Source organism: Pleurodeles waltl, chromosome 7 (genome assembly GCF_031143425.1).
Source record: "Pleurodeles waltl isolate 20211129_DDA chromosome 7, aPleWal1.hap1.20221129, whole genome shotgun sequence".
Lineage (NCBI taxonomy): Eukaryota > Metazoa > Chordata > Amphibia > Caudata > Salamandridae > Pleurodeles > Pleurodeles waltl.
Genome location: NC_090446.1, coordinates 67,807,092 through 67,831,533, shown reverse-complemented (window position 1 = coordinate 67,831,533; position 24,442 = coordinate 67,807,092). Strand labels below are relative to the sequence as shown.

General features: G+C 43.6%; 1 pseudogene; it reads left to right on the top strand.

The window, feature by feature from the left end:
• Positions 1–23,915, top strand: part of LOC138246807 (alpha-2-macroglobulin-like protein 1) — a 38,894-nt pseudogene extending 14,979 nt beyond the window's left edge.
• The last annotated feature ends 527 nt before the right edge of the window (positions 23,916–24,442 follow it).

The window sequence follows — 24,442 nt, the reverse complement described above, 5'->3', positions numbered from 1 at the left end:
ATTCACTGAAAAACAAAGGTTATAGGGACATTATAGTTAGGTGAAAATGTGAGTTATACCATACCATTTTAAAGAAACAAAACCACTGAAATTCACCAGTTATAGTCAGTTGAGTTATAGTAATCTCAACTGACTATAACTCCTGCTCTAAGGTAACTGTGACTCACCTGTGCTCGCCATCCTGTTTTTTGTCAGGGGGTCTAATATATATCATGCATGGTTACTCTTACTACTCAACATGTAGTTCCCTGATGCCAACAATGCACATAAGAAAGCACCGCACAGAACTATTGGTTATAAATTAACACCAATGAATTACTTAGTTACTTCCTTCAATCTGTTTTTTTTCTCCAGTAGTCCAGGCCCCCTTCAATCTCTTAGTCAAGCAATCTCTTGATTATACAAAAAAAACATTGTTTATTTTAGTTCTTTCCATTGGATCAGTCAGCCCTCTATATCAAAATGTAAAGGAAACAGATGAATTGGTTAGAAGCATTTATTTCCCCGTTGCAGTTTAATGATTGCAAAGAGAAGGTATGAAAAAATAGCAACATAAAATGAAAAACGATTTCTTTAAATTGGGAAATAAATGGAAAAGACACAAGTGAGTAACTTAATTTAAAATAGCTATACTTTTGTATTTTTTAAAATTGATCTGAAAGTATATACTGCAGGATTCTCTGCTTGCAGTATGAATTTCGTGGCCTGTAAATGAAATGAGTCTTGTGAATTATAAGCCAGTGTTAAAATCGCCCTTTTCTTGTGACCGCAATAAACCAATCACCCTTCGATTTATAAAGTCACTAGAAGTCCTATTCATTGGTTATAGATTTGTGTGCGAGTCACTGGCACCCACCTTTTACTATAATTTAACTTCTTCGCAATAACGTCTTTGTTCTGTTTTTGTCTCAACAATTTCCTCTTCAGGTGTACGACATGATCCGGCGTGGTAATTTTGGGGGCTACCCATACCAAGTGGCAGACGCTGAGCAAGGCTGCCCGGGCTGGAGAAGGAGGCGTTCCTTCGTGCCATGGTTGTCTTCCAGAGACCCTGACGTCTACAGCTTGGTGCAGGTAGGCTGAGTGTGCAAGGAATGGCAGCTTCACACTTTCGCTAGAGTCCCCTCTTGGTGCAAGGAGAAACTTGTATACCCAGAGAGGGAGTTTGGAGCCCTCGCAGAGGGCTGAGTCTGTGCATCTCACCAAACTGTCACACCAGATGGCGTCTCTGAATGTAATTAGCAGTCTATACATTATCTAATCCTATCTCCACAGAGGAAGTCTCGAGCCCTCTCTCAGTGCAGGGAGCAGTCTATACACTATCTCACACTATCACTCAAGAGGGAGTGTTAGAACCCGTTCAAAGTTCAGGGAGCAGTCTATACATTATCTCACACTATCCCTCCTGAGGGAGTGTTGGAGCCCTCACTGAGTTCACGGAGCAGTCTATACTTTATCTCACACTATCCCTCCTGAGGGAGTGTTGGAGCCCTCACTGAGTCCAGGAAGCAGTTTATACATTATCTCACACTATCCCTCCTGAGGGAGTGTTGGAGCCCTCACTGAGTCCAGGAAGCAGTTTATACATTATCTCACACTATCACTCCTGAGGGAGTGTTACAAGCTTCACGGAGTTCAGGGAGTAGTCTATAAATTATCTCACACTGTCTCCACTGAGAGGGTTCTTGCAGCCCACAGTCAGTGTTGTGTGCTCTATGTGTTACCAAATACCTGACACTCTCTGGAGCGTTGGAGCCCTCACTAAGGTCAGAAGGCTGTTTGTGCTTCCCCTCACAAGGAGACCTCCAGAGGAAGTGTAAGAACCGTCACTGAGGGCTGGGAGTCATCTCTACATCGGTTTGCATCCTCACCTCCAGAGGGCTTTTTAGAGCCCTCATTTAGTCCTGGCAGGTGTCTCTATGCCCCCAACAGAGGGAGTGTTAGAGCCCTGCCTGGATGCACCTTTACTCACTCTTCATCTCTGAGAGAGTTTTAGACCCCACACAGAGTGCAAAGAATAGTCTGAACTTCTCACAGTCAACACCTGAGTGAGTGTTATAGTCCGTACTTAGCGCAGGCAGAATTCTGTATATCACCTCACACTGCCCTCCCGAGAGTGAGTTTAGAGCCTCATTGAGCTGGCATTTTGGACTTCCACTTCACACCATTAAACACAAAGGGGCAGATTTACAGGCCCCTTATGGTGCCTTAACGCCGCCGTAGGGTCATTTTTGTTACACTAAGGCAGTGTTAAGGTGGCCATTTCCCTGCGCCATATTTACAAAGTGCTGCAATGCATGCATTATGCCACTTCGCAACCCCTTGTATGCAAGGGGGGCGTTCCCACGCAGCGAGCCCCAAAAAAATGGTGCAGTGAAATTTACATGTTTTAACTGCAAAAAAAATTCCATCATTGTTAATGCCTGCTCAAGGCAAGTGACACACCCATAGTAAGCTATGGGCCTCCCTGGGTTTTGCTGCTCTAGCGCCCAAATGTTGGGTTCCAGATCAGCAAAGTGCCACAATAGCATCAATAATTTTGACTCTGTCATGGTAACGACTGCCATGGGGTGCCGTACGGTAAATGTGACGCAACCATGGTGTCATTAGGGGGGGCAACGGAGATGCAAGAGAAGTGGCGCTTTGGGACACATGCGTCACCTTCTCATACGTGTGCCCCAAAGGGTGTGTTAGAGCTTTCTCTAAGTGCATGCAGCCATCTTCACACCATCTATGTCACTAATGATTGAGTGTCAGAGCTCCCACTGAGTGCAAAGAGTCATCTTCACACCACCAATGCAACTCACTGATTGAGTGACAGAGCCCTCACTGAGTGCATGGAGCCATCAGCACACCACCTATGTCACTTATTGATTGTCAGTGCCCTCACTTAATGCTTGGTGCCATCAGCACACCACCTATATCACTCACTGATTGTCAGAGCCCTCACTGGGTGCATTAAGCCATCGGCACACTACCAATGTCACTCACTAATTGAGTGTCAGAGCCCTCACTGAGTGCATGGGGCCATTGGCACACCACCTATGTGACTCACTAATTGAGTGTCAGAGCCCTCACTGAGTGCATGGGGCCATTGGCACGCCACCTATGTCACTCACTGGCTGAGCGTCAGAGCTCTCACTGAATGTGGGAAGAATGTGTAGGTTGCTTCACTGTCACTGATCAGCGGACTCAGTCATTACATTCAGTACTACTACTTAGAGAGTATTTGGTGTAACTGCCAGAGCTGCCGACTGTGGAACTGGGGAACCAGGTTCGGGTCTTGGCATTGACTCAACATCCGGTGATTCTGGGCAAATCAGTTACTCTCCCCTCACCTAAAAAAATTAAAAAAATGAATGTGCTCTTTTGTAATGTAACTGGTGCTCATGTAAAGTGATCCAGTACCATAGGGTCAAGTTTAGCTACGTATAACTGCAAAAAAAAACACACAAAAAACTACTGCCCCTGCTCGGCTAGATGGTCTCTGGCAGGCGGACAGGGGTTTGCAATTACAGTAGCCACAGTTCCACACATGACGCAGCTCTCAACCTTGCCGACAGGCCATGGGAGTAAAGATGGTAACCAATGCCAACATCCGTCAGCCACTGCAATGTTAACTCTTCGCTGAGGACATATATCTACAGTTTGAAGACTTCAGTGAAAGTGCCATGAAACTACGTGAGTACATCCTACGGACACCTCATTACTTCATCCCTCTTGGTATCACACTCGCCGTAGAGTGCTTTTGGCGCTCCTCTCCCTCACCCCCTGCGGCTGCTATGCCTTTGTGTGCCTTTGACAATGAGTATTGATGTCCCTGACTCTACTGCTCTGACTCAGTACACGTTTCTTGTATGATTAGGCCTACCTCTTAAATTTAATTCGTATTTATAGCCTCATACAGTGGCTGCTGCTGATCTTTGAAAGTCGTGGGGCGTAACACCTGCCAATAGTTCACCCCATTTAAAAAAAACATTTTTTTCAAAATTTGCCTTGAAAGTTTCCCATATGTTAAAGAATTACCTTCCTTATTCTAGGGTCAGCATTTTGTTATGGGTACACCCTCATGGCAAGAATTACATACAATATTCCAATATCAGAATTTTGCCGTTGATACTCTCCATGTACCATGTGTGTTAAAAATCACCTCAGTTATTTTAGAGACTGCATGTTATTATGGTTTGCATCCTCCAACCTGCCTCTTTAGTTACAGTATACCCGATCTGCCCTGTCTGAGGCAAAGAATTACCTCCAGTATGCCAGCATCACCATCTTGCCAAACATGTCCCTTTATATCAAGTATTACTTACCGTATTTCAGGGTCTGCATTTTAACCTGGGTGCCCTCTCGCAGGCCATAAATTACCTGCAATGCCCCAGTGCCAGCATTTTGCCATGGGTGCCCCCCATGCCAAGGATTTCTCCAGTATGCAAATAATAGTATTATATTCACAGAGCCCCCTGTGCCAATAGTATGCCAGGCCTGCATTTTGCCATGGATGCCTTTTTTCACGCAAAAAATTATGTTCAATATGCCAGAGACAGCATGTTACTTTGGGTGCCACCATAAGTCCAAAATGCGTGTGCCATGGCCAGCGGCAGACTCACAATCATAAAACACATAAACAAACACACTCTAACTCACTCACACTCTCTGACTCATACTCACTCCCTCTCACATTTGCTCTCGCCCCCTCACTCAAACTCACAATGTTTTTACTGGATTTACTGTTGCACTTATTTGTTTGTAATATATGGCAGATGGTAATCTCTCTACATGCATTTTATTTTCCTATTAACGGTGCCTTTGGACGCACCCAAGCACTTGCACATGCTTTATTCACCAATTGGATTCACACAGCAGGTTGATCAGGGTGTATTACAGAAAATAGGATACTCAAGAGATGAAATCTTACCTGCCTTCTGCCCTGTCATAAATGTTTTACATGTTCTGTTAGCATTAAAGCCAAAACCTGATGTGGTGCTAGCCAATGTTCTGCCAGACCCGGTGCCGAAGGTGGAGGAGCAGGTCAGGAAGCATTTCCCTGAGACCTGGATATGGAATCTCAGATAAATTGGGTAAGTTCTACTCTCTAGTTGAAATGTGTCACTGGCATTGCTTAGTAGAAAAGAAAAAGAGCAGGGCCCCAAGTTGTTCTCAGAAGCCTGTCACAAGTGCCGAATGTCAGGACTTCCAAAGACCTAGCTCTCCAGTCTTGATTCCACCTCATGTCTCTATTACCCACTATCATACAGTCCCTGTCCCTCCATTTCACGCTTGCAGGTTCTTTCCCTGCCTTCTACTACTGCCACCGCTTCCCCTTCTTTTAAAAGTTCATTTTCCCTTTTTCGGCTTGTTTAGTGCCTCATTTGAGTTTGTGGATGCAGGTGGGGCCCACCAGCACTCATTTTTAGTACTTTGCACTTATTTTTCCTCATCAAACTCTAACCCAGAGCAAGAGAGAAAAATGGGGAGATGAGGAGGAAGACAAAGATGAAAAAATAGTAAGAAATAAATAGAGTTGTGATGAAACATAACCTGGAAGAATAAGATAGAGAGGCAGGGAGGGTCTGGTAATGAATTAAAGAGGAATGTTGTGGATCTACAAATCCTTGTCATTCACTACCTCAGACATTTGAAGGCACTGGCCGCGGGCTCCTGAGCAAACGTTTGGACCCGACACTCATACTTTTACATATTCAGCAGCTTGCCTTTCTCTCTTTTGTGCTGGATCAGAGTCTGATGATGAAAATGAGTGCTCCAAAATGGGTGCCAGTGAATCCTGAACTTTAAACTAGCTCAAATTAAACACTGGTTATTGGAATCTCTTGATAATATTTTGTATTCTTGTTTATGGTTCTTTCAACAAGAATAGGAAATATTCTCTAACATCCAGTCATCCCATTAATCTACAGTTTACATCAATGCTTTTAAATTCCACCCAAGAACATTTCAACTTGAAACTATTTCCTGTGTGGTGGTAATATGTTTACAAACTGAATGAGACAAGAAGGCCATGACATTCAGTCACATAGAGCAAGGTTTTGTCAGAATCTAACATTCCTGCATCAACAATGTGTGAAACTATTGTTAAAGAAAATGTTTAGTTATATATTTCTTTTTCCTTGTATTTTTAGTAGTAAATCTGCTATCAGACCATGTTAGAAAGCTTTACAAGGAAGGGAGGAAGAAGACTGAAAGTGGAATAAGCATTGACAATGCCAATAGGTCTGGCTTTTGAATGAACGTGCCTCTTGTACCACGGATGGTTTAAGGTTCTCACCATACATGCCTGTAACTGTATGGTGACATGTATCTGTAATCTGCACCCAGTTATCCATCCACTGATTCATTCTTGCATTTACCCTCTGACACAATCACAAGAAAACACACACAATCGCAACAGCATATGAATAATAAATTACAATAATACAGGTAGAAAAAAGAAAACTTTCTGCAGTCTAAACACAGCTGGCATATGCTTGCAACAACAAGACTAAACATAGCAGCGGGTGTCCATCTTGTAAAGATACTGTAAATAGTCTATCATTGTTTTAAAGTTCCAGCATGGATACCACATTTAGAGTCAATGTGTTGGCCATTTTGGATTGGTGAAACAATTATACGCAATGGTAACAGCATTCCATCATGGTCTCTTGATTTGGAACAAGTGGCTAACTGGGATGCGGTGCACTGCAGATGAAATGAGCTGCGAGAAAGTGACCCATTAGCACTGACTGGAGAGTTTTAGTATTGTGTTAAGAAGAAAAAGTTACTTACCTGCGGTAACGATCTTTCTGGTGTATGCTCTGGCTACCTGCAGATTCTTCACCTGTAGAACAATCCAAGGTGTCAGACTGCATCCGGAAGCTTCAAAGCCATCATGTCTGGTAGGGGTTCTGGCTTCTGTCAACGCTGGAAGCAATGTAAGATGATGAGCTCGAAGCCATATAGTGCTCTCCCCGGTGCAATGACATCAGTTTTCATCCATTTTTCCAAGCCTTCAAGGCAAACAGAGGGAATGACAGCAGCAGAGTAGTGCAACACCAAAAAAATAATTTGTGATCTTATTAACTTTCCCTATAATGCGGGCAGGTCGGTAAGGAATTTGCAGGTAGATAACAGTATCAACCAGGAAGATCATTCCTTCAAGTAAGTATCCTTTTATTCCTATGGACACCTCTGCCGGCAAATCCCTCTCCTGTAGAACAGATTTCACAATAGTACCCTAGCTCAGAGGAAGGTTCATGATGGTTAGGCAAGAATATTATGTAGATCGGACCTGGTAAAGTGTCCATCCTTATGCATCCCAGAATACAGGCAATAATGTTGGCAAAAGTGTACAGGTATGACCATGTTGCCACCTTTCAGATCTTTACGATGGGGACGTCTTTGACAAAGGTACAAGTCATAGATCTGCCTCTGATGGAATGAGCCCTTATGCCTTCTGGAAGGTCTTTCTTGGACAAAGCATGGTAGGTTTTGGTGCAAAGGATGTTCCATTTCAAGGGAGTCCTTTTCTGCACCACTTTACCCAGTATCTGACGAAGGGCTGGTTACTCTTGGTGAAATCCAGATAGAAGGTCACTGCCCATATAGGATCCAACTGATACAGCTGCTCCTCTTCTTTCGAGGAATGGGACAGGGTACAAGGTTGGGAGGGTGATGGACTGACCCAGGTGTGAGGGACTCACCACTTTTCACAGGAAAGCCACCTGGTTCTCAACATCAGTTTGGCAGGACAGGAAGAGGTAAAAAGGCGGGCAGGAACTGAGAGCTTGCTAGCAGAGGTGATAGTCACCAAAAACACAGTTTTGAGAGTCAACATCTTCAAGGAACAAGTTTGTAGGTGCTCAATCAGAGTCCCCGTAAGAAAAGTCAAGACTAAATTAGTGCTCCACTGGGGCACAACAAAGGGGATTGGAGGATACAAATTTGTCAGCCCTTTCAGAAAAACCATGACTTTGGGGGACTTGAAAAGGGATGGCTCGTCCATCAGATAAAGAAATACAGACAAGGCTGCAAGGTACTCCTTGACAGTGTTTATTGCACAACCCCTCTGTGCAAGAGAAAGTACAAATTGCAGGACCTGAAAGAGCTTGGCCTGCACTGGGTCCACATTATTGTCTGTACACTATGCAACAAAGTAGCTCTATCTGCCTAAGTAAATCGACTTGGTGGAGGGGTTGTGTGCTGACAAGATGACAAACGCCACCTCTGGTAGCAGCTGAAAAGAGCTCCATTTCCCTATTCAATCTCCACATATGTAGGTGAAGGCCTCAGACATTGGCATACAGAACCATTGCTCTCGACTGGCAGAGAAAGTGCTGGCAGGGAAGGTGAAGTGGTGGTCACGTAGAGAATCGTAAAAGGTACTTATTACACACCCTTCTTGCCCAATCCAGGGCGATGTGAATGACTTGGGCCTAGTCTTGGTGAAATCACCTAAGAAAACAAGGAATAAAGTGTGTTGGGGAAAATGTGTAATGGCACCTCCACCTCAACTGAAACTCATTCCCATAAACTCACCTCATTGGACACTGGAGGGTGCAGAACTGCTGGCATTGACCATTTTCCAAGAGGTGAATAACTCCAACCAAGGAGTGCCCCATTGGGTGAAGAAGTCCTGGACTACCTTTGGTAGAAGACGCCACTCATGATCGGCATATAATGTTTGCTCAGGCTGTCAGCTCTGACATTCTGAGACACTGCTAGGTGATTGGCAGTGAGGCAGATTCATTGACAGTGTGCCAAAAAAACACAGTCTCAACGCTTCCAGGCAAAGGAGGTGAAACCCTACTCTCCCTTATTTGTTGTCATAACACATCGCTGTTGCATCGTTTGCCAGGATTTGGACAGACCAACCTTGGATAGAGGGGTTGAAGGCTTAAGATCCAGTTGAAGCTCCCACAGTTTCAACAGGTTGATGTGAAGAACCTGCTCTTCCAAATACCACAAGCCTCTGATCTCCTATCTTCCATATGGGCTTACCACCCTAGGGTGGAGGCATCTCTCACTACTGTAGTCACTGTCGGAGAGGGAGTGAAGGCCATCCCGCAGCTCAGGTCCACCTTGTTCCCCCACCACTTCACCTTCGCCGCAGCACTGGAGGGACCATGATGGAGTCTGACAGATATCTCCCATTATGTAGCCACTGCCTGCAGAGGCACCATTGCAGGGCCCCATGTCCCACTGTGTGTTCATCAGAAGGGGAATGCAGGAAGTCAGAAAACCTTGGATTCTTAGGACTCTCAGAACCGGTAAATACGTGCTTTGCTGAAAGGGTAGGTCCATTTCCAGGATGTTGGCAATCATTTAAGGTGGAGGGAAGGTGCTGAGATGGCTGATGCCCAGTGCTGACTCTATGAACTGGAGTTGTTGGGAAGCCCAAAGGTGCAATTTCAGCTTGTTGATGGAAAAGCCCAGGTCGGATAGCAAAGAAGTTGATTACTATTGATGGAGTAACGCCACCTCTGGTGAAGTGGCTTTGATTAGCCAGGCATCCAGGTACAGAAAAATGAGAAGCCCAACCTTCTGAGATGGGCCACAGCCACTGCCATCACCTTTGGAAAGACCCTAGGTACTGACCTTAAGCCAAAGGGAAGTACCGCAAATTGGTAGTGTCTAGAACCAACCACAAATAGTGAGAACTTCTGGTGTCTGCTGGATAGGGATATGGATATACACATCCCTTAGATCAAGTGACACCAACCTGTCTTCACGTTCCAATGACAGTAGTACTTGTGCTAGGGCAGCATCTTGAACCTTTCCTTTTTGAGCAAAAAGTTCAGTTCCCTAAGGCCAGGATCAGACACAGACCGCTATCCTTCTTGGGTACCGGGTGGTTACATGTGTAACATCCTTGACTTATTCCTCTTCTGGTAGTAACCCCACCACTCCTGTTGAAGAATGCAGAAGTAATCTAAAGTGTGGTGGTGGGGGGTGAGTGGAAGGCAGTGGAGGCATAGGGGGTGGAGCTTCAAGGAAGAGAAGGTGTAACCTCTTTCCAAAATCTGAAGGACACATTGATCCAAATTAATGACCTTCCAGGGTGGCAGTAAGGAGGACACTTTTGCCCCCACAGGCTGTGGGTGTGTGTGGGGAAGAGAACTAGGACTGCTTCCAGGGAAGGAGGCTTGCTGGAGGGATCCACCACCTCCACCTGTGCCTCTGCCCTTGTATTGGCAGACCAACAGGTTTTGAGGTGGTGTGGCTGATAGGACGGCTGTTGCTGATAGGAAAACTCTTTAGCAAAGCCACAAAAATTGAGGAATTTGCAGTAGTCTCATTAAGGTATTATTGGAGTCCTAATGAATGATTCATGGCTTTACTGTTTTTAAACCTTTCGAGTGCTAAGTTCTTCTATCTCACAGAACAATTTTGTGCCAACAAATGGAAGTTTGGTCAATTTGGCCCACATATGCAATGCCTGAGGTCCTGAACCAGCCATGTAGTCTGATGGCAACCAGAGTGCCCACTGAATGGGCTACAGAATCTGCTGTTTCAAGGAGCGACTTGATGATATGTTGAACACACATTCTGGCCTTCTGCTAGGACTTCCTAGAAGTGGTCTTGTAGAGTCTCTGGAACATGAGGAACAATCATCAGTGCCATTCCTAACAAGGCCAGATGTAATGCACCAACAGAATATTGGTATTTAGTGATTCCAAGGCCTTGCTGGCAGACGTGAAGGCCTTCTTTACTCACACTTCTTAACACCTACTTTCTCTGTATGCTGGGGTATTGGGGAATATTCCTTGCCTATGACCCAAGGAACATAAACCTTGAATGACAAGGCTCTCTGGTGACCGGTGAGAAGAGAGAAAAGTGGGGTCACCCAGAGCAGGGTGGTAGGGCCTGGCCACCAGTCGACTTGCAACTTGAGCAAGAGATAGCTTCTCCCAAACTGACAAAATGAGGTCCAAAAGGGCATCATTAAAAGGCAACAATGGTTCGGAGGCTGGTTGAGAAGGTAAAAGAAACTTAGTTAGCACTTTTATTTTGACATCATCCGTTGGACGTTGGAGATCAGGAATGTCTGCTGCATTTTTTGAGAGTGAAGTGAGAGAACTTCCAGAGTAGGGGGCACCAAAGGAACTTCTCTTCTACTTCTGGTGATGTGTCAATGCCACTCGCAGAAGATAATCTAGGAATGTCAGCTGTTTCCTCCTCATATAAAGGAAAGGGATCTGAGTGGGAACCAAATAATTAGTGCATTCTTTCCCTGTACCTTTCTTCCAGGAGCAACCTTTGAGCCTCTCTATATTTGTGTTGCTGAGGTTCTGGAGCTGGGGGAGGAAGGGGTGGGGGTACCCTCATATTACTTGCAGCTACACTGGAGGAGGTTGGGTCCTCCTGAGGTGGTGCCAGCCACAGCGTCAGTGGTGGGAGTGCATAGCTAGCAACTGTGGTGATGGCCTGAGTCGGCATCAGCGCAAATGAGATAATGTCACTGCAGTATTTGCAATGAAATTATTGATGAGAAAACTGTGGGGGCACTAGTTATATTTACCTTAGGGCATGAGTTATAGTAACTATAACTATAACTATAACTGGTGAATTCCTGTATTTATTTTGGTTTAAAATGGTACTTTGGGTTTTGTTTTTTCAGGGTGGGGGGGTGGCTCCGTGTCCTCTGCCCTTGTATAATACAATGCGGCCCGGGTGATGGGATCCCGGGTGGCCTAATAAGTCTTGGGGAGTTTGGCCACATGGCCCTCATCCCTTTAGAACTTGGCCCTGGGCAATTGGGTCTCTGGGGCCCTAGAAGGCTTATGGAGGTGGCTGAATGCCCCTTCCCTTGTTTATTTGTATTTAGCCCCAGGGGATGATGTCTCCGGAGCCTGAAAAGGTTACGGAGGGCACACAGCCCTCTCCACTTTTTATTGGAATTTGGCCACGGGAAAGGCCCATTAAGGCTGGGGAGGGGTGCTGCTTGCCCCCCTCCGTTAATATATATCTTTTGGACACAGGGGATTGCGTTCCTAGGGCCCAAAGGCTAACCCAATGCCATGCACACCAAAGGCTGACTGTGGGTGACATTGGATTGGTAGCAGCAGCGGCTGCCGCAAATCCCAAGGGGAGGGCAGGGGGATGGAGACAGAGTGTTCAACGCAGCTGGGCTGGAGAAACCTAAGTGTGCATCGGTTTGGCCGGCCTGAGACGGCCAGCCCAACACTAAGGTGCACTCTCTCCTCCTCCCATCTCCCCCCTTCCTGCCCAGTCCTGACCCTCCCTTCACATGCTGCTGGCTGAGCCAGCAGCAGAAAAATAAAATGATAGGGAACTATTGTTTTATTTTTCTGCTGCTGGCTCAGCCAGGGTGGTGATACTCCTTCGCCATTGCAAAGGAGCGGACCCTTGTTGGTAGTCTTCTGGCTGACTGGCCAAAGGCCCTTGCGGCTGGCAATGCCATGTTGCTAACCCCCAGCTGCGTGTAGTCAGGGGCAGTGTGCAGCATAGGGTTAGCTGTCTGCAGAGAGTTGGATGAGGGACCAGGCTCCACGCCAACTCCACCCTTGACAAAATGCCATGTGTGGCATGGGGTGGGCTGACTATGGGTGGCTGCCTGTGGGGAGTTAGATGCATGGTCTGGTTCTAAGCAAGGACCTGCAGCTGACCCCACGCAGCACATGGCAAAAGGTTGTGCACAGTGTGGGGGTGGCTCCATCGGGGTGGATTGGCTGAAGGAAGAGGTGCAGCTGACCCTCTTCGGCAAACAGCAAAAGGAGTGAAGTTGGTTGTCTACGGCAAACCTTGCAGGATGGGGTTGGCTGCTTGTGCTGTGTTGACTTGGTAGAAAAATATTACTTTACATGAAAAAAAAACTAGAAATTCACTGAGGTGTAGGCAACTATAACCTGTGCCCTTATTATGCACTGCTAATTACCCCACATATTACATCATTCTCCCTTAACTAACTACACAATCCAAGAGTCACTAGCTCTTTTATTTCCCAACTGTCCCTCTGTCAAGAGAGACTCGCAATTATTGCCAGAATTTGACTAACTAGGCAAAATACCATCCATGTGTCTAAATGCACCAAGGCTGGATTTTATAAGCTGTCACCTTTCTAACTGCCAGTGATGTTATCATCGTGATATATAGTTCTATTTAAACTCAAATAAATGGATAAATACCCCAGTGTTTTCTCTGAAAATTATGTTTGAACAAGGTGTTGAACTGGAAAATAAAATATGTTTCACCTTACATGATACTTTGTACCTGAAGCCCAGACTAGGTAATCCTGTCTCTTAATGGCCTAAAGTATGATCAAGAGTGGACAGCGATCCACCCACCAGTCAGATGTTTTATTCTGAAAAAAAAATTCTGCTGTAATTGACCCAAGACTGTAGATGTTTTCATTCAGGTCAGGTATGTTTTTATGTATGGACCCAAATGCTATTTCTCTTAGAATTTCATAGAGGTTACACTGAAAGAATAATACTTTCATTAGCTAGAACACTAATGGTGAAGTGTGACCTTTCTCAGTTGAACTTAGCATTGTCTTAGCTTAGCATTTTGGCTGTTTCAAAATTATTCATGTGCCATCTGAGAGAACCTACAATATGAGAAAGTGTTTGTATTTGGAGCTGTCCTGCGCTGGTGACAGCAGTTTGACCAGCAAAACTGAATTTGGTACCTCATGTAGGATGGTCAGTAGTAAGATGCTCTGTGACTCCTATTTTCTGGAAGTGGGAAGGTCATTGCAGAAGTGTGAGGCGGTTTGACACAAACGGGTCAGGTTGCACTGTTTAGTGTGCTTTATTAAATATCGGACACCATTGTTCTTTGCCAATCATTACAAAAGTTAATTCAATGATTGTAGGCCTCATTACCTCACTCTGTGGATGGTAACAGTCTCATTGAAGCTTTTAATCAACTCTCAATGCATACCTATATGCTGGTCTCTAATCATTTATCTGTACTAGGTTTCAGCAAATGTAGGGTGGTATTTTACCTCCAATTCCTTCACAATTTGTATGACTCCTCCTCCCTTCTCAGTTCTAGAATATCCCCAACTCCAGTTCATATATAGGCTCTTCCACTTGTAAAGAATAGGACGCATGGTCAGGAGTGGTCCCACCTTCCAGGTGGCCTCTCTAGACAGACTCGTTTTTTGTAGACCAGGACCACCTCATTCTCTAATTCTTTCCTCTCTTTCCATTACCAATAGAGGAAATTCCTTCCAGCAGAGACGTGCCAAGAGTATGTTTAACACTCTTGCTGGGGGCCCTCATCATGCTGTTGGTGAGGAAGGGCCTATTCATCCATGTTGCCGGCATGAAATGTTTGAACCGGTCTGTCTAACCTCAGAAAATCTCAACAAGAATTAGATCAGAGAATATCAGGTCAAGTATCAGTTCAACCTGTGCTATCACTGTATGACTGGCTTCCCTTGTGGCAAAATAGCAAACTGATGGGATGTGTGAAAGCACAGAGTGAATGTGCAGTATATAGCTTAGGCCCAGTGGTATATTTATTTACATAAAAGACATTCTATGTGTACTCAAGTGAACCGGTGTGAGTAAAACAGAACACACTAAGGCTAGTGCCATTCCAAGACGCCTGCTGGGCATCTTATTTTGGAATGGCACAATCCGGCGCAGAGGGTGGGCTAGCGTAAAATAAATTGACGTTAGCCGGGTGGGAGTGGCAGTATGGGAGAAGGGGGTTTAGCGTTAAAAAATGACGTTAGGCTGGTTAGAGTTAAAATTGATGACTCGAACCAGTCTAGCGTCATTTATTGATGCTAAACCTACCATGCCACATGACTCCTGCCTTAGGAAAGACAGGAGTCATACCCACCACCCCAATGGCCAGCACAGGGGACAAGGCCATTGCACCCTGTGCTATGTATGGGGGCCCATATCTGGGCCCCCTATGGCATTAAAAAAAAGGGAAATACTTACCTTTCCTTACCTGTACTTACCTAGGATGGGGTCCCATCCTCCACTGTCCCTCTGGTGTTTGTGGGGGTGTCCCTGGAGCCTGGGGAGAGCACCTGTGGACTCATTCCATGGAGTTCCACCATGGGAATGAGCCCACAGGTCCCCTAACGCCTGCCCTGACCAGGTGTCAAATAATGGCGCTAAGCAGGCTTAGCGCCACTATTTAGGCCAGCCTACTTCCGTGCCCCATTTTTGCACAGGAGGATAAATAAGGCGCTAGGGCCTTTGAGTCATTTTTTGCCGGGGAATGCCTACCTTGCATCTCATTGATGCAAGGGAGGGTTTCACAGTAAACAAATGACTTTAACTCCATACCTTTGGCGCTAGACGTGTCTAGCGCCAAAGTATAAATATGGAGTTAAGTTTGCGCTAAATTAGCATTAAAAAATGGCACATATTCAGCGCAGAGTATAAATATGCCCCTAAGTCCATAGAAGTCTAACACGTTTAATGCTAAAATATAGCAAGCATGCCAAATATTTTAAGCGTGGTTTGAAAAATCAGTGGACCAGTGCACTGCCTTCTGAACCATTTCAGAATATAATTCTAAAATCAATACATTTTAATCCTACTTTTATATGTTTTCTACATGGTAGCAAGGAAAGAACACGCAATAAACCGACCCTCAAGATAGACACTAAAAGGAAGGTGTCTAGCTCCTCTTGCAGGAAAAATGTGAGAAGACATTGAAAGATAGATACAGTAGGGTAGGTAGAAATATGGCTTAACTAAGTCCTCAATTTCTGCCTACATTTGCCAACTTTGAAACAAGGTTATGCTTACTCCAGCAGTCTAAATGTGCAGTGTACGATATTGAAATTCAACATGGAAGTACATTTAAAATGCTTTTTATTGTTCAAATATGCAAATGCCTCAGTAGAATCTTAAGCAGATATGAATTACTTTGAAATTAGTTAAAACATAGATGGTGTCCCTGACTTATTCAATGACCTTCTTTTAGGGTCAATCACTCACTCCTGCTCAATTTTGTGTAATACTCAAAAAGTGGCCAGGTCTGTTTACAAGGTAAACAAATACTTTTATATAATCAAAAGCCTATCTTGTTTTTCTAACTTTTAAAAAGCAATATTTTATTCAATTAATAGTTCATTTTAATACATTACTTTAAATCTAGGTTTATCAAATCAAACAAATCTTTATTCAGCAGGAGTTAAAAAAGCACAGCGATAACAAATAAAAAGAAAAACAGTACAAAAAGAAAATTGTGGCAATGACAAACTCAAAACAATCTGAGGTGAAAAAAACTTGAGTGCAATTTATTAAACATATACGTCACAGAATATTACAATCATAAATGTATTCCTTGATCCTTAAAGCCAAACATCCGCATAGATAACAGTTTGGCAAAACGATTAGCTCATTCAAGTCCAACCACTGTGCTCGTTATTGGATTCATATCTTTTCTTGATACCAAAAGCTGTAATTATGAAATTTAGTAATGCATAAGAAATTTCTGGAGATCCTAAACACTGCAAGAATATAATCCTATCCTTGTGATGTCTCAAGTTAGTCTTTCGCAAGAAAAGAAAGCCTTGGGACTGATTACAAGATGCAAAAAAAAATAAGATGACTAGTGCTTTCCGTTGAAACATTGTCACAACGGCATGGAGGTAAATCCTGTTGCCAGTCCTCTGGCGTGGGGAAAGAAAATGTAAAGTGCAACGTGCAGAGCCTAAAAAGTGTGAGCCAATAGCACTGTGTAGGATTCATGATCCATCCTAAGTAGGGCTCTATACTGCTTGTTGTTGACTTTAAAGGGTATTTTACTATTAATTCTTTAGCTTGGGCCTTCTATAAATGTAAGTTCATAAAATATTCCAAGTAGCATTGCGTAACACATATTTTTTGTTCTGGCCCAATTATATGAGGATTATTGTATAGTTTCTGAAATTCTATCGTCTTAAATGATTCCCTCAAGTAGGACAGCCAGGGTATCAGGTCTTCCATATTGAGTAACAAGCAATCAGTGATGCAGGTTCTGCCAAGCCCTGTCTCAGGGGTTCCTTAAATCTTAACCCATAGTAACAAAGGAGCTAACCCAACAAGGTCCTCCAGGTATGGCTTCCCAAGCTCCTTGTGGTATATGAAGGTGGTACTGCCCCCGAGTACTGACAATAGTCTACACATGTGTTGGCTTTCAGCCGGTTTGTGGATGCCCATTTTACAATATTCCCATAGGCCAGTTCCGTATGTCCCAACCGAGATGCATTTACTTTTATACAGGCTCAACATTTCTATGATTGCGTTTTTTCTTTAGCTTGTGGGCAAATCTGAGTATGGACTCAATATTCCAGTTAAAGGTCTGCAGTCTTGAAGTTAAAAGTGCATTCTAGCTAAGGAGCTGATTGAAAAGAATCCCTAGAATGTTTTTAGTTTTTACCTTTGCTAAATTAAAGTTTCCTATAACAGAATGCTTGGACTTACTGCTTGCGCACCCACAGGCCATTATATAAGATTTTGAATAATTTACCTGAAGGTCCAAATTGTTCATGTAAGCTAGAAGCAAATCTAAAAGAATCTGGAGGACATTTGCTGTATAGGCAACCAACAATACCTCGTCAGCATATAGCACAATGGGTATGGATTTATTTTCCATACATTGCACATCCCTTCCATTTTCTGCTAAGTGATTGTTGATTCCACTAGTGTAAAGCAGAAAAAGGAAAGGGACCAATAGGCACCCTGCCTAACACCCTGAGTAGAACTAATGTGGGCCTGAAGGGCCACAACGCACCCTCACTGTAAGGAAATAGTGTAGCCATATAATAAGAATTAAAAGTTGTGTTTCAACACCCGTTCTACCCATTAGATCCCATAACTTGGCGTGATTCACTAGGTCAAAGACACTTGATAGATCAATAAAGGCCAAATGCATTGAACCCTTTTTTGCCTTGACATACTTCCCCACTATTAAATAAAGATTTAAACATCGCTTGACTGTCCTGATGCCCGATCTGAATCCAAACTGGACTTCTGAAAAGACGCTATTTGCTGCAGCCCAATCTTAAGACAGGATAGTAATACTCGGTGCAGGATCTTGGCACTTGAGTACATTGAGGAGATTTGCTGTTAAAAAGTCGGCTGGGTCCGGTCTCCTTTCTTAAAAATAGGGACAACGGTGGTAGTCTTCCAGGAATCAGGGATAGGGCCTAATACTGTGGATCTAAATAAGTTTTTCAATAAAGGGGCACTCATGGGACTGTGCTTTGAAAATATCATCTGGAATGCTGTCCAGGCCCAGTGCCATTCCTGGAATGCATTCATTCATAGCTAGGATCACCTCGTAAACTTTAATAGGGCTTTGGAGATTCTGGGGGGGGGTCCATATCTGGGTTGCCTTTGGACCCTTGGAACATTTACAGATCTCCTGATGAAAGCTTTTCTGTCAAATAAGACACCCATGCATCCACAGTAATTACATAATCTAGTACAGCAAAGAAAGGCGGATGACCGCTTCCCAGAATTTGGAACTATCCCTTAAATTTCCATCCATTATGAGGTCTTCCAGGTATTTGTTCCTAATCTCGGTTTTCCTTTCCTCGAGAACCTGTTTATATGTCCTTCTAGCATCCTTAACATCACATGCTACATGTGGGCAGCTTTGTAACCAGTTCATCAATTGCTTATGGACAACAGAGCAAGCCAAGTTAACCCACCGAAAATGTAGCGTTTCACAGGGCGGTTCAGTGGACGTGAGATTGTTCAAGATGGCCCTACAGATATTATCAAATTTGAATTGGATCTTGGCTGGCCCTGATTCATCAGTTAGACAAGTTAAAATAGATTCCATAGTGTCTTTGACTATGGTTTGATTAAAAACCACTGGGTCCACCTTCTCCCATTTTAACTTTAATCCCTTGTTCCTGGAGATCACCATTTTATCGCTCCTTTTAAGGTTAGACTTTTAATAAAGGAATCCATTTTGATAGAAATTGAGTTACACAACTACTGAACACCACAAAGCCAGTTAAGTAGGGGTTTAACTCAACTGATAAAATAATGTAATCTATAGTACTTTCAGCTTGGTTTCCTGTAAAAGTTGGAATACACACATTCGCCAGGCCCCATATGTCACTTTGGAAGATTAAATTATACTTCAACATTAATTCATTTAGTGCCTCTCCATAACCTGAATGGTTAAAATGAGCTACATTTTCAGTATGTGCATTGCTAAAACCACATACCCATGTGTCAGAAAACTTGCATGTAACAATGTTAAAATCTCTGGCCCAAATTATACAAACAGTAACTTTTTTTGGTAAAAATCCTCTAAACATTAATTGAATTGGTCAATTAGATCCCTCACTGACTGATTAAAAGTATTATAATAAAAATGTATCAGCAAGATATCAGGTTCAGCAGGGAATGTTAAAAGAGAGGCCAGGAAGTGTGAGGAAGCCCAGCATTTTTTTTGTTTGAAAGTCTTTCACAGAAAAGAAGCTAGCAAGGCCATTGGAAGGCATTGCTGGCTGAAAGAAGGCATAATACCTATCAATATGGAAGGCTGACATTATCCGTGTTTCTTGGCAGCATGTAATTTCAAAGGAGTTATAAAGCTGACCCAATCCGGATTTGAAATTTTTGAGCGAGGTCTTGTAATGCTCCAGGAGAAAATACTAAGGACATTCCCAACAGGCCTATTGTTTGATTACTAGGCAGTGCTGAATTGGACTGCGACTGCTTAGAGCTATGAGGTGCATGATCCGAGTAAGGGTTTTGACTTATGGATAAGTCCCCATTATGCGGATGATGTAATGTTTCCTGTTTCAAGAGTATGGTAACTGCTGCCCGGGTAGAAGAATCCAGTTTACTGCAGCGCCTGTCTGAATATTCCAATGCAGCCAGTGGTTCAAAGACTTTACTGGGGTGCACATTATATCTGTGTCTCATAGGAATGGAACAATCAATGTCCTCACCGCCGTTTGCCCTAGAGAGTACAAATGGCCTATAAAAATAGCCCAGTGGCAATATCTGTATAAATCCTGGAGATTGAAATTGATTACCAAAGACATGTAAAAGGGATTTAACCAACATTAGAACATTGGAATGTTGGGAGCTACATTGAAAGCAATAGAGTGTTCCAGGCTTCTAATGGCCAGTAGACACCAACATTCCATTGTTTTTGTTCATAGCTGTTGCTGTGAACAGAAGCCTTACAGAGCCTGGGGGGATTTCAATCCCCTCTGGCTCTGTGATGCCTTTGTTTTATTTATTAGAAAATTCTGCCCTCTAGTGGCAGAATGTTCTAATAGTCTTTTAGTCTTCTGTAGCTTGGTTATACCGGCATTAAATATCCGCTCCCTTGTTAAAGGCCCTCGGCTTTGGCTCGGGCCTTTAACGCTGGAGCGGGTATTTAATGGCTGGCATAGCCCACTACAGCGGGCTATAAGGCTATAGTGGCGATCTGAAATTAACAGTCAAAGAGTCTATTTAGTTTCCTTTTTACAGCATCCTTATCTCAGGATTATCATCCGGCATCCAGGCAGACTTATTTTTGAGCCACTGGACTGTCTTATTCTTCAAACCGAGAAAATCTTCATGAGCCGATGTAGGGATAGTCTGAACATTTCTTAGCACCAAAACATACTGGGTGCATTCAGGGGGAGTTGGGGAAAGATCTGATTTTTCTCCACACATTTTGAACTTTTCCTGCTAGTTCCAGCCCTACCAATCATGCCTTGACTCATCCTTGCTAGGGACTCTGTTCCCATTTGGTTACCCCTAGGTGGTTTTGAATGAGTATTCAAAGTGTTCTTTGAAGAAGAGGAGGATTCTGCTTCCTTTGTTCTAGGGGAACTTGGATAAAGACACTCCAAGCCTTGCCTCAGGGCATATGGTGTTTGATGATGCCCAAATTAGCTGGTGTGCAGCTGAGAGGGAGGCCAGGTTACTTAGTGTGGCTTCAATAGCCTCCAGCTGGCATAGATAGGCTCGAGCTTACTTGATATTGATTCTAATATTGATTCCTTGAGGTCACAATGAAGGGCGTTCATTTTTCTAAAGAAAGGATCCTCTTCTATTGGCCCCTTTTCAGTCGTTGGTGCAAGGGTTGAGCTACAGGGCCTTTGTGACTTGGAGCTTGGAGCTGCTCTCTTCCTTTTTCCTAACAGGCCCCTGGTTGTACTATGTGATTGAGAATTGGGTGCCTCCTTCAGGGCCAATGCAGAGGAAGAAGTGCTAGTTGATACTAACGCTTCCACCCCAAGCTTCGCTCTATATATCTAAAGAGATGGTTTCCTCATTAGTACTACAGTTTTGGGCGACCATCAAATCCGGATCCAGGCTTAGGGTGGAACTGGGGGTGGGGAGCAAGAATAGCGAAAAGCTGTGCTCCGCCACCTCAATTTCGTTTGAAATAAATCCAAACCCCTATTTTAAGAACTCATCCAAGGTGCTTCACTTACCCCCCCGGAGGGGGCCACTGTGATCACTCACTTTCCCATATCGCGGGGTGGTCACCAAAGGGATGAAGAGAAGTTACGTTTAAAAGAACAGTTCCTATAAATGAGCGGGATAGCCAGCATCCTCCTCACTCCAATGGGCTCCTGGCTCGAATGAGCCCTGCCAGGCAGTACATATAGAAAGGGGGTAAAGGTCTTCTCCACCCAGAAAAATATGGAAAGCTCTTACCAGACTTACAACATTTCTCTGACAAAACTAAGGGGGGAGTGGCTGTGCCCTGCCTCTTCCTTGCGCTAATTGCAGGAGGAGCCCATCCTTAGTCTGGGCTCTGCCTGGGCATGTCCCATGCAGCAGGACAACGTTGACGCAATATAGTGCAGGATGAAGGCATGGCTAGGTGCAGAGTAGTATGGTATGGGACTCGTAGTCTCCTGTGGCTTCCAGCGGCTCCTCCAGCATGCCAAGAGGCTCTGACCAAAGTGGAACAGTGCCAGTGCTATATAGTGCTGGATGAAGGCGTTGCTAGGTGCAGGATAGTATGGTACACGTGGCCCCCAGCGGCTCCCCCAGCAATGCCAAGAGGCACCCAGCACAGCAGGACAGCGTAGGCACTATATAGTGCAGGATGAAGGTGTGGCTAGGTACAGGGTAGCATGCTACTCTTAGTCCCCAGCAGCTCCCAGGGGTTCCACCAGCGATGCCAAGAGGTCCCATTACTGTAATTCTAATTTCATCATTAAAACAGATTTTTTTCAACAAACAGTTGTTTTATCAGGAAAACAAAATAAAACAAGTACGTATATATTTCCTTATCATTTTCATAATGCTAAAACTCACAAATTCAATAATATTTTTAGCACCATTTAAAATCATTATGCCTATTTTTTTTTTTGAAATTGTATAATTTCGTCATGCAGTTAAAAAAAGGCATGTGATGCCTTTTTGATAGCCCAAAGCTTTTGGTTTAAGCCACCATTTTCCAAGTTCCAGAAGAAAGAAATAACCCTCTTTTTCCAACTATTTTCAGAAGCAAGCAGTTTTTGGACAATATTTCACAAGAGGGGTGTGTTGGGAACGCTGAATGTATTATCATAAGAGGACAGTTTATGTGACATGTTCCACGGATTTTAACGAAATAACAATTTTGAGGTTTTTATAACTGAGGAATGTTTGTGTACCCTACACAAGTAGAAGACAACTTGTTAATTTGTTTTGCAGAATTATGTTGGGTAGTCCATAGTTTTCCTTGTTCCTTGGATAATGGGGTGTGGGAATGATGACTTCAGCTCCAAGGAGCAAATTACATCTTTTTCTGCAGTGATGTGGTGATGGTGTCAGACAGTGGTTTCCTGGCTCTTTTAACTATGGGAATACATAAGGTTGTACTAAGTGCTAGTGAATAAAATCCCTTGTACCATGTAGAACAACACCAGTGGCAACACCCCAGTTCCTACTGTTACTATCTCCTGGCTTAGCCAGGCTCCTGAGATCATTACACAGAGACCCCTCTTATTACACTTTTCCCTTTTCTTATTCTAGAGAGTCTGGGACAGCCATAGTGCCTGTCACCGTCCCCGACACCATCACCGACTGGGTCATTGGTGCCTTCTGTCTGGCGGATATCGGTTTTGGGATGTCTTCCCCATTGACACTGAGGACTTTCAAGCCGTTCTTGTGGAGCTCTCACTTCCATACTCTGTGGTGTGGGACGAGACCTTCACACTCAAGGCCACTGTCTTTAACTACCTGAAGCATCCCATCAAGGTGAGTACCAGGAAGGCATGTGGGTGCTGTGCCAGTGTGGTGCAAACCAATGTAACCATGCCTTGAGATTTTAAGGTGAATTACACTGAGATCCACTTTGCAGAAGAAAAGAAGCACCTACTATTTAATCAGAGATTGGGCAGGCTGATGCACATTCTCCAATAACGAATGCCTAATCTCAGTAGTGGCAACCCCACCGCTTTAGAATTATCCTCAAGCATTTATTGGCTGGTACTCACCTCTTTTGTATCTTAGAGTCAGCCTTGTCAAATCTGCATTTCCATAGTTTCTTTCTTTCAAAAAGTATTTTTTACACCGGAATCTTTTTGTTTCTTGGATTTTTAAAGCCTTTTGAATTCCTGTGGTTTTCCTTCAATGAATTTGTCACTTACACTCGAGAGAGGTCTGGGGCTCCTCTTTGTAAATTCAAATCTTAGAAATTAAAACAAATCTATTTGGTTTTCAAAAATTGCATTAAAAAAGTGCCAAAAATGAATATTTCACACAAACAAAATATGCAGCTGATGTTAAATAAAACATAAAAAATAAACTAGATTGTTGAGATTTACTATTTGGCAAGAACTGGAGGATAGTTTGTGGCCCTGAGTATGTGACGTCTTACTCAGTGTTCTGGTTGCCGTACAGATCCAGACAAAGCTTTTGAAATCAGAAGAGTTCACGGTGGAGCCCCATCCCAGCAGCCAGTACAACCTCTGCCTGGGTGCCAGCGAAGGAAAGACATTTTATTGGTTGGTCACAGCATTAAATGGGTAAGTTGTTACTCCTTCCTTCAGAGTTTTTTCTTTCTTTCACCAATTGTTCTGCTCTTAATTTTCTCCCTTTTCTCCGTTCTTCCAGCTCCAATTTATTCATTTATTTCTCAGTTCCTGCATTTTCTTCACTCCTTCAAGCTTCCTTCTTCATCAATTCCTTATTCCCTCTTTCGTTCAACACCATCCTTCATCTTTTCTTTACGTTATTCATTAATCCCTCAGAGTTTCTGTGCAAGCTGTTGTTTTTCAGCCCTTATTCCCTCTCTAGGTCATACCTTCTTCACTGCTCAGCAGCGCCACTGAACGTGTTACCTTAGTAATTAGTGTAGCTCCGTGAACTATAGCGCACATTCTGTTGTAAAATGGTTTGTGACATAGGATAACAAGATGTGTTCCCCTTATTATGTAACAATTCCTAAAACGTTTTAGAAATTTTTCAGTTTCCATATATAAATTTCCACTTCCTTGGCAATTTATCTTGGAGCTTCTGTAATTTAAGAAAAAGTTGATGGTGTGACTATTTTGTAT